Source organism: Macaca fascicularis, chromosome 9, assembly GCF_037993035.2.
Source record: "Macaca fascicularis isolate 582-1 chromosome 9, T2T-MFA8v1.1".
In the NCBI taxonomy this organism is placed as follows: Eukaryota; Metazoa; Chordata; class Mammalia; order Primates; family Cercopithecidae; genus Macaca; species Macaca fascicularis.
Window position 1 is genome coordinate 72,741,329 of NC_088383.1, and position 12,018 is coordinate 72,753,346.

At 45.6% G+C, this 12,018-nt stretch overlaps 1 protein-coding gene across 32 annotated transcripts in view; it reads left to right on the forward strand.

The window, feature by feature from the left end:
• Nucleotides 1-3,473: 3,473 nt before the first annotated feature.
• Nucleotides 3,474-12,018, forward strand: part of USP54 (ubiquitin specific peptidase 54) — a 117,931-nt gene continuing 109,386 nt past the window's right edge. For 31 of the 32 annotated variants that reach the window (XR_012417779.1, XR_012417780.1, XR_012417783.1 and 28 more), the window contains exon 1: nucleotides 3,474-3,535. The gene's annotated coding sequence lies outside the window, so the exon portion shown is untranslated. Of the gene's footprint in view, nucleotides 3,536-3,778; nucleotides 3,906-12,018 lie in introns of those variants that run through there. The other variant, XM_074001761.1, reaches the window with a different exon arrangement.

A 12,018-nucleotide genomic window follows, 5' to 3' on the forward strand; every position in this document is an offset into this window, starting at 1 on the left:
TAGAATATGCCTCAGACTGACTCCACTAAGGGGATGAGGAACTGGAATATTTAGCTACCAAATCCCATCTCTCATTGATTGCAGATTGTCTCTTGTAATGTTAACTCCACTAGCACTTCCACACAGAGGTACTCAGGTGTTTGAGGTAAGAAGTTCTGGGCCTTTACAAGATCTGTCTACCAAAGTTGAGTTGAACTCTGGGGTAGTTTGAGGGAATATGGATAGGGCACAGTTAAGATCTGTATAAGCCTTAGCCTTCATCAGATTCTCAGGTTTTAAGTCCGTGAGCCCCTCAAAAGTTTAAGGACTATGTTCCTTTAACAAATATTATGTGCCTTCCATATACCAGGTCCTGTATCAGGCAAAAGTAGTACAAAGACAAATAACTTTTCTGTGACAAAGAGCTTTCAGTCAACCATAAAATAATTAAAAGCCTTCTCGTAGGGCAGGTGTGGTGGCTCACACCTGTAATCCCAGCACTTTGGGAGGCCCAGGTGGGCAGGTCACTTGAAGCCAGAAATTCGAGACCAGCCTGGCCAACATGGCGAAACCCTGTCTCTACTAAAAATGCAAAAAAATTAGTTGGGCACAGTGGCACGCAACTGTAATCCCAGCTACTTTGGAAGCTGAGGCAAAAGAATTGCTTGAAACCGGGAGGTGGAGGTTGTATTGAGCTGAGATCACGCCACTGAACTCCAGCCTGGGTGAAAGAGTGAGACCTTGTCTCAAAACAAACAAACAAACAAACAAAAAAACTCTCTCTCTCTCTCTCTCTCTATATATATGCCTTCTCTTAAAGTTGGAGAAAAAATGTCTGGAGTCTGCTGGTCAACAACTTTGAAAACCTGGAAATAATTATTTTAAGCTCAGAATGTCTAAAATTTTAACTATAATAAAAAATCATGATATCAGCTTATTAATTTACAGGGAGCCCAGGATGGCTGTAAAATTACCTCCTCAGTAGGAAATTCTACTTAGAAGTTAAATTATAATCCTAAATTGCAATGGTGGCTTAAAGTGCACACACTTGTACAGGACCCAGCAAGAAATCTGGTCAGATTTTCAAGGTTTGCCATCCCTTTGCCTAGTTACTACTCTTCTGTTAAAATACCCTTTCTACAAGAATTAGCCAGGTGTAGTGGTAGGTGTCTGTAGTCCCCCTTACTTGGGAGGTGAGGTGGGAGGATCGCTTGAGTGGGAGAGGTGGAAGTTGTAGTGAGCTGAGATCATGAATGGCAGAGAGACCCTGTCTCAAAAAAATGAAAAACAGGCCTGGCGCGGTGGCTCAAGCCTGTAATCCCAGCACTTTGGGAGGCCTAGACGGGCGGATCACGAGGTCAGGAGATCGAGACCATCCTGGCTAACACGGTGAAACCCCGTCTCTACTAAAAAAAATACAAAAAACTAGCCGGGCGAGGTGGCGGGCGCCTGTAGTCCCAGCTACTCGGGAGGCTGAGGCAGGAGAACGGCGTGAACCCAGGAGGCGGAGCTTGCAGTGAGCTGAGATCCGGCCACTGCACTCCAGCCTGGGCGACAGAGCGAGACTCCGTCTCAAAAAAAAAAAAAACAAAAAAACAAAAAAAAAAAAAAAAAGAAAAACAAAACAAAATCCTTGCGTTTCAGATATTTGAATACCATGGTTCACTGAGGCAGTACATTGGCCACAGAGTTAGCTGTGTGTCCTGCTCAGACATCTTGTTTGGTATCACTGTGTTTTAAAATTCAGGAAAAGTGGCTCTTTTAGATAGGAGTTTGTAGTCTCCAGTGGGTCCTAGTCCCTATGTCAGGTCATCTTTGTTACTTGCCTAGCCTCTGCAGCCATTTGAGTTAGCAATTTCAAGGGTTTCTTTTACATACACCACACACCCATGATACCCCCCCCCAGTCATCCAGAGTGCTCATTCATTACTCTAGAGTCTAGGTCTGCGCTGTCCGATACTGTCATCACTAGTTGCATGTGGCTTTTGAGCTCTTAAAATGCTCCCAGTCCTTAATGAGATGTGCTCCAAGTATAAACACCAAATTTTGAAAACTTAGTACGAAAAAAAGAATGTAAGCTATCTTGTTAATAACATTGGTTATATGTTGAAATATTTTTTTCTCTCTCTTACACTCTCTTTCTTGAGGCAGAGTCTTGTTATGTTTGTTGGAGTGCAGTGGTGTGATCATAGCTCACTGCAACCCCCACCTCCCAGCTCAAGGGATTCTCCCACCTTATCCTCCCGAGTTGCTGGGACTACAGGCACGCGACTACGCCCGGCTCATTTTTTTTTTTTTTTTTTTTTTTTTTTGAGACGAAGTCTCCCTCTGTCGCCAGGCTGGAGTGTAGTGGCGTGATCTCGGCTCACTGCAGCCTCCAACTCCCTGGTTCAAGCAATTCTCCTGCCTCAGCCTCCCGATTAGCTGGGATTACAGGCACATGCCACCACGCCCAGCTAACTTTTGTATTTTTAGTAGAGACTGAGACCGGTTTTCACTGTGTTGGCCAGGATGGTCTCGATCTCCTGACCTCGTGATCCGCTAGCCTCGGCCTCCCAAAGTGCTGGGATTACAGGCGTGAGACACCGCTACGGCCCATGCCCGGCTCATTTTTGTATTTTTTGTAGAGACGGGGTTTCACCATGTTGGCCAGGCTGGATTCGAACATTTGGGCTCAAGCAGTCCTCCCGCCTCATCCTCCCGAAGTGTTGGGATTACAAGCGTGAGCCACAGCGCCCGGCCGACCAATGTTCTTTAAATCCACCTTCTGTTCTAGATGCTGTTCAATTAGTCTGCTTTTATAGTTGTCTGAGAGCAGAGAGAAAAAGCCCCACAACTAAGTGCTGAGAGTCACCAAGTAAGGGGGACGTGGCCACAGGGCAGGAAGCAACAGTTGCAAAATTCAAATCACACACCAATGCGGTTCCTTTCTGCATCCAAGGTCAATACAAAAAAATTTTTTTTGGGTAACTTCCTCTATTGCTGGGGCTAACTGATGGGGCAGGGCACCCATGGACAAACGTTTCTATGAAGCGAAAGAACGATGAAAAGTTCTTGATGGAACGGAATGAGGAGATGGGAAGGTCAGTTTCTGGCTTGCCCTGTCTCCAACTACTCCGCCTGGAGAAGGAAAATGCTGGGAAAACGAACCTTCAGCTAAAGGTGACGCTGCTCTAAGTTTGAGGAAATTGGGAAAAGAAGACCATATCCCTAAAGTTATCCCAGTGTAGGGTCTGCCAGGCTAAGTTTCCTCAGCCCCTTCGGACGGTCCCGCCTGCAATCGTTTTCCGACTCCCGGCCAATTTAAGCTTCATCCTCGCCCGCGCCCCACCTCCATGCCTTTCCGGGCCACCCATAAAACGCCTTGAGTCCGCCATTTTAAACTCTGCTATCGCGAGATATACTTCGCCGTTTCCAGCCTGACTCATTTACTTTCTTGCGAGAGTCTCTTCTCGTCTGCTCTCGCCGTGGCCAAGGAAAGTGTCGCGAGAGCTGGTTGCCTTGGCTCCCTGTAGCTATAGCAGCCGCGGCGGTTAAGTATGCGGCGGCAGAAGCGGTGAGTGCGACACCCTCAGGGGGGCGGGGCCGGGGGTAACCGGGTGTAGGGGGTAGCGCTTGGGGAGGGGGCGCGGGGAAGGTTAGGTCGCGGGAGGAATGGACCTGAGTGTGACGTGTGGGGCAGGACCTGGGTCCTGTGGGTACAGGGACGCGGCGCCGGTCTGCTCTAGGGCACGCAGGGAGGGCTAGAGCTGCTGGGAGGTCCAGGGGGAGGGACCCGGGTGTAGTGGGGTTCAAGGGGCGCGGGCTGGAGCGTGGAGGGGTGTGTGTGTTGGGAGCAGGGTGTTTACGGAGACTCGGAACTGGATAAAGGGACCAGGCTACATTGGGAAAGAAGTGGGAAGAAATGGGGTACAGCGAGGAGGAGGGTATGTTGAATGAGAGCACAGAGGCTGGGCCCAGTTTTCTTTTCACTGGTTAGGAGGTGGAGGGAGGAGAAGGGATCAGATCTTTACAGATCCCCGGGCTCTGCCTGAGGCTGGTCGGGGACCGCGCGCCAGGATCTGGGTCCTACATGGCGTGGCGGGAATGGTGGCGTCCCAGACCGTCACTGCCTCCTTTCCCTCTTTCCGGAGAAATTCCCCACGGACACTCTGAGATGCGAAAGGGAAGTCCTGGTGAACTAGTATTAGTTGGGATGGTTCTTTTCGCTGAGAAACTACGAGTAGGATAATGAATGATTGCTATTCTAAAATAAAGCGCAGGGTGGGGGGGCGGGAGAGAGCGATTCTTGAGAAGAAAAAAACACTAAGGTTGCTTCCTCTGAAGCGTATTGAGTTGGAAGAAGGGGGTGTGTGCTAAGCTTACGTTTCTTCCCAGACTCATTCAAGTGTACAATTTCTTTACGATGTGCTTATGAAATATATGCAAGGTAGTCAGGTTAGATGATATGGTGAAAAAATGTGGAATACGACACTTAAACCTTCCAAAAATGTAACTAAAAAACCAATTTTTTTTTTTTTAATTGCAGCAGCAGGCTGAACACTAAATCTAGGGATGGTTTTAATTATTTGGATGTAAAACCTAGTGTTCCTAAAGTGTGCCTATCAAGCTAGTTGCCTTTTAAGAAATGAATTAAATTTTATTTTAGGAGACCGAACATGTTTTGAATGTCTCAATGTTGAAATAAAAGGTGTCTCTCAGGAGTTAAAATCACTGAGAGGGGAAAACATCTAGTCTTTAAGTCTTAAGGAGTGTTTTCTGGAAATAGGTGTGGACCACTTTTCTGGTTAACTGTTATTTGTAGTGAAAACAATGGCTTCAAGTCAGTCATAAAAATAATTTATTTCAATCGACAGATACGAGTTTTGTGATCATTTTTCTATCTTTTGTAAGTATAAATTTGAAAAGGATAACCTCTCGTGATTATATAACTGGATTTTTTCATGTTGAGGTTGACAAATGCATTAATTAGTATAATGGCTTTTTGGTTGGGCGCGGTGGCTCACGCCTGTAATCCTAGCACTTGGGGAGACGGAGGCGGGCGGATTGCTTGAGCTCAGGAGTTCGAGACCAGCCTGGCTAACATAGTGAAACCCCGTCTCCACTAAAAAAATGCAAAAATTAGCCAGGCATGGTGGCGCGCGCCTGCAATCCCAGCTATCGGAAAGCTGAGGCAGGAGAATCGTTTGAACCCGGGAGGCGGAGATTGCAGTAAGCCGAGATCGCACCATTGCACTCCAGTCTGGGCGACAGAGCGAGACTCCGTCTCAAAAAAAAAAAAAAAAAAAGAAAAAAAAAAGGCTTTTAAAATCCTTCTTCAGCTGGTCTTGATGTGGTTAGTCACTGAACCCATTTATTTGATATATGTTAGAGTAAAACCTAATTTGTAATGTCAGCAGCTAAACTTTAAAATAGAAGTGCTTTTCTGAGGCAAGATAAAGCTTTGTGTGGTGGTTGAGTCCAAAAGATTTCTGCATGAATCCAATAACAAGCTCTACTGAACTCCTGTTATGTGTAAAGTACTGTGTCAGGCATTGCAGGGAAAAAAGATTAATTCATTTATCCACTTAATATTTATTGGGACCTATTTGTGTCTGATTGCCAAGCCTTCAGGATACAAATACAGGTAGAACTTGATCTCTGCCTTGGAATTACTCAGACCCTATGAGGGCAGACTGATAGAGAAAAAGATACTTAACAATGTAATAAGCACAATATATTAACATGAAAGTATGAGACAAGATTCTGCCCCCGAAGAGTTTTATATAGTAGTTGACAGGACAAAGAATTGTCTTTTTTTTTTTTTTTTTGCAACAGGGTCTCACTGTGTTACTTAGGCTGGAATGCAGTGGCAAGATCATGGCTCACTGCAACTTCAACCTTCTGGGCTCCAACCATCCTCATACCTCTGTCTCCTGAATAGAGCTGAGACTACAGGTGAGGGCCACCATGCCCAGCTGATTTTTTTTTGGAGATGGGGTCTTGCTATGTTGCCAGGCTGGTCTCAAACTCCTGGGCTCAAGTGATACTCCCGCCTCAGCCTCTCAAAAGTAAGAATTTTCTTTTCTTTTTTTTTTTGAGACAGGTTTTCACTCTGTTGCTCAGGCTGGAGTGCAGTGGTGTCATCACAGCTCACTGCTACCTCAACCTCCTGGGCCCAAGCTATCCTCCCACCTCAGCCTCCCGAGTAGATAGGACCACAGGTGCATGTATCCACGCCCAGTTAATTATTAAAATTTTTTTTTTAGAGACGAGGCCTTGCTATGTTGCCTAAGCTGATCTGGCTATGATACCCAGCAATCCTCCTGCCTTGGCAGCTTGGCTTCCCAAAGTGCTGGGATTACAGGCTTGAGCCACCATGCCCAGCCTAAGAGTTTTCAAAATTACAAAGTGTTAAGCAAACTCTAAACTGTGCTGCATTAGTGAAACACATAGTAAGTTTCTCAGAAGAGATAAAAGAATGGAAGTTTGAGAAGAAAATTCACTGGTCAGTTCATAAATTAAACCTTTTTTTTTTTTTTAAGACGCATTCTCTGTCGTCCAGGCTGGTGTGCAGTGGAGTAATCACGGCTCACTGCAGCCTCAGTCACCTGGGTTTAAGGAATCCTCTTGCTTTTCATCCTCTCCAAGAGCTGGGACTACAGGTGCTTGGCTAATTTTTGTACTTTTTCTAGAGACAGGATCTCCCTATGTTGCTCATGCTGATCTCGCGCACCTGGGCTCAAGTGAGCCTCCCTCCTCAGCCTCCCAAAGTGCTACGATTATAGGTGTGAGCCACCTCGCTGGTCCTATTAGTTTTTTTTAGTACTCCTTTACTGTAAATGTAAATAAATATGGACCAGGCACAGCAGCTCAGACCTGTAATCCCACCACTTTGGGAGGCTGAGGTGGGCGGATCACTTAAGGAGTTCGAGATCAGCCTGGGTAACATGGTGAAACACCGTCTCTACTAAAAATACAAAAATTAGCTGGGCATGGTGATGCCTGCCAGTAATTCCAGCCACTCGGGAGGCTGAGGCAGGAAAATCACTTGAACCCAGGAAGTAGAGGTTACAGTGAGCCGAAATCATGCCACTACACTCCAACGTAGGCAACAGAGCAAGATTCTGTCTCAAAATAAATCAATAAGTAAGTAAATAAATATTACAACAGTCTTAAGGCAATAATAATAATAGCTGACATTCATTGAGTGATTATTAATGTGCCAGGCACATTATCTCATTTTATCTTATAACAACACTCTGCTCTGCAGCTGGTACTAGTTACTTTAGTTTTAAAGAAAACTGAGGCTTAAAAAGTTCAGGAAGTTACCAAAGATTATTGAGCTAGTAAATGGTAGATTAGAGATTGGTGTCGGAAATTTATGTGATTCTAATATACTAAGAAAGATTTCTTTCTTTTGTAGGGAGAGAGGGAGTCTTGGTGTGGAGGAAGTGGGGAGAGGTTGCAGGTGGAATTGGCCGGGAGACCAGAATTCTGGGTGGGACTTGGAAGGTATAAATGGATAGGGGTATCTGTTTATTTATTCATATATTTTCTCCCTCAGATATTTACACTACATATGAGGAACTAATGTGAATGTTAGCATGATGCTAAATATGTGCATGATGCACCCAACCTGTTTGTTTTTTGAGACGGAGTTTTGCTCTTGTCCTCAGCCTCCCCAGTAGCTGGGATTATAGGCGCTCACCACCACACCCAGATACTTATTTGTATTTTTAGTAGAGACAGGGTTTCACCATGTTGGGCAGGCTGGTCTCGAAGTCCTGACCTCAGATGATTGACCCGCTTCGGCCTCCCAAAGTAGGCATGAGCCACCACATCTGGCCCCCAAATTTTATATCTTTGTAAATGGCTTCTTTAAAAATCTGAGTGAGATTAGGTCTGTAATTCCAGCACTTTAGGAGGCTAAGGCAGGAGGATTGCTTGAGGCCAGGAGTTCAAGACCAGCCTGGCCAATGGAGTGAGACCCTATTTCTACTGATAAGAAAAAAAAAAAGAATCCCCCAAAACCTAAGGGAGAATGACAAATACCATTAATGAAGTATTGATAATCAGTTCTAGACTTACTAGAATGCTCAGAGGTCAACAGTCCATTCCATTCATTTTATATTGAGGAAACTAAAGCCTAGGGAACTTTTTTTTTTCTTTTTTTTCTTTTTCTTTTTTTTTGAGATGGAGTCTCGCTCTGTCGCCCAGGCTAGAGTGCAGTGGCACAATCTTGGCTTGGCTCACTACAACCTCCACCTCCCAGGTTCAAGAAATTCTCCTGTCTCAGCCTCCTGAGTAGCTGGGACTACAGGCGCCCACCACCACGACCGACTAATCATTGTATTTTCAGTAGAGACAGAGTTTCACCATATTGGTCAGGCTCGTCTCGAACTCCTTACCTCAAGTGATCTGCCCACCTTGGCCTCCCAAAGTACTGGGATTACAGGCATGACCCACTGTGCCCGGCAAGCCTAGAGAACTTTTTTATTTTTATTTTTTTGAGACACAGTTTCGTACTTGTTTCCCAGGCTGGAGTGTAATGGTGCGATCTCGGCTCGCTGCAACCTCCGGCCCTCGGGTTCAAGCGATTCTCCTGCCTCAGCCCCCCGAGTAGCTGGAATTACAGGCATGCACCACCACGTCCGGCTAATTTTGTATTTTTAGTAGAGACGGGGTTTCTCATGTTGGTCACGCTGGTGTCGAACTCCCGACCTCAGGTGATTCACCCGCCTCGGCCTCCCAAAGTGCTGGGATTACAGGTGTGAGCCACCGTGCCTGGCTGCCTAGAGAACTTTTAAATGACTTACCCAAAGTCACATAGCTGCAATGTCCCAGATGTCCTGGTTTCCAGTTAACTGTTCCTTATACTGTACCACATTGCCAAGTTATATTTAATAATTACTGTAGAGTTATAGATGCCCTCAGCTAATTTTGGGAAACCAGTTTTGTCAAGAGGCTATTTACTGATAGATGATAGAATACAAACTGATTACTTGTTTACCTTAAACTGTACTTATACTTCCTACTTGTACTAAGGATAAGTGATTCAGGTGTTTTATTTAGGTGCTTCCTATATTTGGTTTGCTATATTACTGTTTAATTTTTCTGTCTTCAGCTGCACTGCTGGGGCATTTAATAAATGCTTCTCTGATTTAGAAAAAAGTGGAAGAGTACAATTGCATTATAACACATATTAGGCTGAATGTGGTGGCTAACGCCTATAATCCCAGCACTTTGGAGCCCACAAGTTCAAGACCATCCTGGGTATGGCAAAATAGAGAAACACTGTCTCTACAAAAAAATTAAAAAATTTAGCCAGGATGTGGTGGCATGCACCTGTAATCCCAGCTACTTAGGAGGCTGAGGCAAGAGGATCGCTTGAGCCTGGGAAGTTGAGGCTGTAGTGAGCCATGATCCCACCACTGCACTCCAGACTGGGTGACTGACAGACACTGTGTCTCAAAGAAAAGAAAAAAAGAAATACGTGCAGTTTTGTTTTGTTTTGGTTTTTTGAGATTAGTCTTGCTTCATCGCCCAGGCTGGAGTGCAACCTCCACCTCCTGGGTTCAAGTGATTCTCATGCTTCAGCCTCCCGGTAGCTGGGACTACAGGCACACCCCACCATACCCAGATAATTTTTGTATTTTTAGTAGAGACAGGGTTTCACCATGTTGTCTAGGCTGGTCTCAAACTCCTGACCTCAGGTGATCTGCCTGTCTCGGCCTCCCAAAGTGCAGGGATTACAGGTGTAAGCCACCTGCCTGGCCTCTACCAAAAAAAAATTTTTTTTTTTTGAGATGGAGTCTCGCTCTGTCTCCCAGGCAAGAGTGCAGTGTCATAATCTCAGTTCACTGCAACCTCTGCCCCCAGGTTCAAGCGATTAGCCTGCCTCAGCCTCCTGAGTAGCTGAGATTACAGGCGCCAGCTACCAGGCCTGGCTAATTTTTTTTTTTTTTTTGAGATGGAGTCACGCTCTGTGACCCAGGCTGGAGTGCAGTGGTGCAATCACAGTTCGCTGCAACCTCTGCCTCCTGGGTCAAGCGATTGTCCTTCCTCAGCCTCCCAAGTAGTTGGGATTACAGGCGTGAGCCACCATGCCCAGCTAATTTTTGTACTTTTAGTAGAGAGGGAGTTTCACCATGTTGGCCAGACTGGTCTTAAAATTCTGACCTCAGGCGATCCACCCTGCCTCATCCTCCCAGAGTGCTGGGATTATAGGCGTGAGCCACTGTGCCCGGCCCTGGCTAATTTTTTACCAAAAAATTTTAAAAATTAGCTGGGTCTGGCAGCATGCACCTATAGTCCTGGCTACTTGAGGGGCTGAGGCAGGAAGATCACTTGAGCCCTGGTATTTGAGGTTGCAGTCAGCTAAATCATGCCACTACACTCCAGCCTGGATGTCAGAGTGAGAGTGAGACCCTGCTGCTAAAAAGAGAAGACAGGTGATCTCATTTTATTTATTTATTTTTATTTATTAATGTTTTGAGATGGAGTCTCGCTGTGTCACCAAGGCTGGAGTGCAGTGGCACAACTCGGTTCACTGCAACCTCTGCCTCCCCGGTTCAAGCAATTTTCCGGCCTCAGCCTCCTGAGTAGCTGGGATTACAGGCACCTGCCACCAAGCCCGGCTAATTTTTGTATTTTTAGTAGAGATGGGGTTTCACCATGTCAGCCAGGCTGGTCTCAAACTCCTGACCTCAGATGATCCGTCCACCTTGCACTCCCGAAGTGCTGAGATTACAGGTGCGAACCACTGCCTTATTTTTATTTCTTGAGACAGGGTCTTACTTTGTCGCCTAGGCTGGAGTGCAGTTGTGCAATCACAGCTTACTGTAGACTTTACCTCCTGGACTCAAACAATCCTCTCACCTCAGCCTCCCGAGTAGCTGGAACTACAGATGTGCACCACCATGCCCAGCTAATTTTTAAAAAGTGTTTTTCACCCTGCCCTCTCAACAAAGCTTTTCCTGACTCTGCTAGGAACCAGGAAGAGAAAGCCTAATCTTTAATTTTTTTGAGGAGATGAGGTCTCACTATATTGCCCAGGCTGATCTTGAACTCCTGAGCTCAAGCAATTTTTCCACCTCAGCCCTCCAAAGTGCTGGGATTACAGGTGTGAGCCACTGCACCTGGCCAAGTGATTTCATTTTAAATTTCCATTTATTTGATATGAAGTTGAACATTTTCCATATTTATTATTATTTTTTATTTATTTTATTTATTATTATTATTTTTAGACAGAGTCTGTCTCTGTTGCCCAGGCTGGAGTGCAGTGGCATGATCTCAGCTCACTGCAACTTCTGCCTCCTGGGTTCAAGTGATTCTCTTGCCTCAGCCTCCCAAGTAACTGGGATTACAGGCATGTGCCACCATAGTTGGCTAATTTATATTTGTTGTTGTTGAGACAAGGTTTCTCTCTTGTTGCCCAGGGTGGAGTGCAATGGCGCGATCTCGGCTCACCATAACCTCTACCTTCTGGTTTGAAGCAATTCTCCTGCCTCAGCTTCCTGAGTAGCTGGGATTACAGGTGTGCGCCACCACGCCCGGCTAATTTTGTATTTTTAGTAGAGACGGGTTTCTCCATGTTGGTCAGGCTGGTCTCGAACTCCCGACCTTACGTGATCTGCCCTCCTTGGCCTCCCAAAGTGCTGAGATTACAGGTGTGAGCCACTATGCCTGGCCTAACATCTTTTTATTTCTTTTTTGGCTGTATTTCTTTCAGTGGAATTGCTTATTCTTTGCTTATTTTGTAACTGGGCTTTTTTCTTCCCATTCTACCCCTCCCCCCTCCCTGGGCCCATTTCAGTTTTTCCTTTTGTATCAAAGCTACATTTATTCTCTGAAAACATTTTTTTAAGTTTTTTTTTTTTTTGAGACAGAGTCTCGTTCTGTTGTCAAGGTTGGAGTGCAGTGGTGTGAGCTCAGCTCGCTGTAGTCTCCGCCTCTCAGGTTCAAATGGTTCTTGTGCCTCAGCCTCCTGAAGAGGCAAGATTACAGGCACCTGCCACCACGCCCAGATAATTTTTGTATTTTTTTTTAAGAATTTAA